Raw genomic sequence first — 2884 nt, 5'->3', positions numbered from 1 at the left:
AGACAAAACTGATTCCACATAAATACTAAGAGGAAAACATCTTTGTACTTGGAGGTCAAATTAAAACTCTGAGCTTTTCTTTCCAGCCTGTGGGTTTGAACCTGCGACCTTCTGCCCCAGTGTTTGTGCATTGAATGTAACACAGACTCTGTTTATGACGGAAAAACACAACCTCGTCCTCCGTGTCTGTGTCAAACACCAGACCAGGTCAGTCTGAGACAACAAGGCAGTGGAGCAGCTTCACTGGCTTTGTTCTTTCTCATTCTTTCTCATTTTCTCCATCTCTCTTTCACACACACACAGACTGATAAAGGATGTAATTACCCACTTATTTATTTCTCCCTCTAAATCACTGTTTTGGAGACCAAAGCTTTTACTTCACTTTTCATGGATCCCATTCTCGTTGCAATTATTTTCTTATTTTCCGCCTTTGCCTTTTCTACTTCTACTGTCACTTCAGAGCAAAATGTGGAGACAATTACTGGATTTGTGTACGTCTTCTACTGAGTTGACGGCATTACACTTTAATACACATGCTGGATACACAAACACTACAAACACCAGGCCTCTGGTGCACACGTTAAACTTTTCTTTAATTGTTCTGCATGCATAATTGGCAAGTAAACTTCCAAATTGTTGTCAGGTGAGATTAAGAATTAAGGTAAGTTTAGACAGATCTTACTTTGTTCTTAGATGATTGTGTTAGGTTGGTGTCCAGTGTTGTCTGAGAGCAGAGTGGCGCAGCGGAAGCGTGCTGGGCCCATAACCCAGAGGTCGATGGATCGAAACCATCCTCTGCTACATGAACCTTTTGTGCGCTCAGCGTCGGGAATCAGCTGCTGCTAGGGCGATACCAATGCCAGTATCGGTATCAGATCAATATCAGTGTGATGAGATTGATACTTTTGTTCCAGTTTCTCTTCTATACGTCCAACAAATGACTCGTCACAGAGTTCATGCAGCTTCTCTCCAGGTCTGTGTGTGTCAGGAGCTTCTCCATCCCAACCCGTAGTAAAAGGTGGGGATGGAGAAGCATTGCACCATCTTATTTGAATGAACTTGTGACCTTTTATGCACCTTCTCGTGAACTTCACTCCCAGGGAACTGATCTGTTGAATGATCCCACAGTCAGAAAAAAAAGATAGTTGGTGAGCGTGCTTTTTCTTACCGTGCATTAATGCTACAGAACAGTAGCAGAAGACTTTAGGCAGACATGTTCTGTTCTTAGGTATTCAAAGTTACAGTTTACCACTTCTTTGATAGAAAATGAATGACCCAACGTTTCCCTCTCTGAGCAGTTTTTTTATTTATTATTACTATGTTGCTTTTGTTAGGTTATTTTGCTCAACTAACTTTTTACTGCTGACTTTCTTTTCCATTGTTGTTGTGTTGTTTACATCGTTATATTCATATTTTTGTTGTTGCTTGTTCCTTTTTCTTATTTTTCCTATTTTTTTCTAAAACAACTATGTGTAGTAAAAGGGCAATTATTTCAATTGTGTACTATTAAATTGTTTTATATTGTAATTACTTCATGGAAACGGGGTTATTCGTCTAAATATTTGTGTTTTTTATCTCTGTTTCATTATTATCATAATCTTCTAAAGGCAAAATTACGAAGTTATTCAACGATAGTCCTGTATTTACTTGTTATCGGATCAATACCAAAATTCCCAGTATCGCCCAACCCTAGCTGCTGCCATCAAGACCAACGAGCATCATTGCTATGGGGTGGGGGGTGTCTGGTCTGGTTTAGGTGGGTGCTACATGTTTAAGTAACATCCACATGAATGAATGCCAGGTCCAAAAGTTTCACAGCAAAACACTGAATCATCACAAGATGATTTAAATCTTCTTTTCTTCTCCTGTCAGTGGTCATAATGTTATGGCTGATACGTCGTGTAAACTGGTAAACACGACAATCATTGGAAAGGATTGTGCACCTTCATTCATGAGCTGCCCGTCAAGTCTTGGCTGCACTACGTCTACGTTGTGTTTGTTGATTATAATGATGCACAAATCACGCTAAAACATCTCACATTGCTCCTGCTGTATAATCTGCGTCGTCATTTTGTGCGTCTGTGCACAGCATCGTTTAAACCGTCACATTTTTTTTTGCCAGAGGTGTAGATAGATGCGCTGTGAGAGACGTCGCACTTCAGTCCCTGCAGATTAATTTCCAGTGGATTCTTCTTCTTTTCCGGCTCGCGTTGCATCGTCTGCAGCGAGACTGAACGTCTTCCGTCCGTCTGGGACGTTGTGTCCCCGCTCAGCGTCGTCCATACATCCTGTCTGTCTGTCTTCCCTCTGACTCTGTTTGTCTGGCTTGGTTCTCTCTCTCTCTGCCTGCACATCCTCTTCTCTCCAGACTCAGCGGTGACAGGTTGAGATGGTGAAATGGCCTGAAGAAGACGTCCTTAAAGATGGAGCGACAAGACGCTGCCAGACACCGAACACATCAGACAGAGTTAAAGGCAGGAGACACGCAAACACGGACGTGAAACAACAAGTCGATTTAAACCGTTTCAAGTCGTTAAACGATGTGAAATAGTTGTGCTGCGTTGTACAGTGTGTTTACCACATTAAGCAAACAGCTGGTTATTATCTGAGGCAGCTGATGAGACAGGTTGTAGCTGAGCAAGACATGTAAGTATTTGTCCCACTCTTGCACAGACGGCACCTCCTCTGTCTTCCACCCCCTCACAAGTACCTGTCCACCATTCATAATAAAGGGTATGCATGTGACGTCTCCATTTCAAGCAAAGTCTCCATGGTTACGGCAAAAAGTGACAGTTGAGCATTGAGATTAGCAGCATTAGCTTGAATCAAAGGCTTTAATAGCATGTAAATTGTAAAATTAAATTTTAATAAAAGGTGAAGAGCT

General features: G+C 41.7%; 1 non-coding gene across 1 annotated transcript; it reads left to right on the top strand.

The window, feature by feature from the left end:
* Positions 1–729: 729 nt before the first annotated feature.
* On the top strand, positions 730–801 carry trnam-cau. The gene has a single exon. It is a non-coding gene; the product is annotated as a tRNA-Met (tRNA).
* The last annotated feature ends 2083 nt before the right edge of the window (positions 802–2884 follow it).

Source organism: Mugil cephalus, chromosome 5, assembly GCF_022458985.1.
Source record: "Mugil cephalus isolate CIBA_MC_2020 chromosome 5, CIBA_Mcephalus_1.1, whole genome shotgun sequence".
NCBI classification, from domain to species: Eukaryota; Metazoa; Chordata; class Actinopteri; order Mugiliformes; family Mugilidae; genus Mugil; species Mugil cephalus.
The sequence above is the reverse complement of the archived record's forward strand: the minus strand, read 5'-3'. Positions and strand labels throughout refer to the sequence as shown.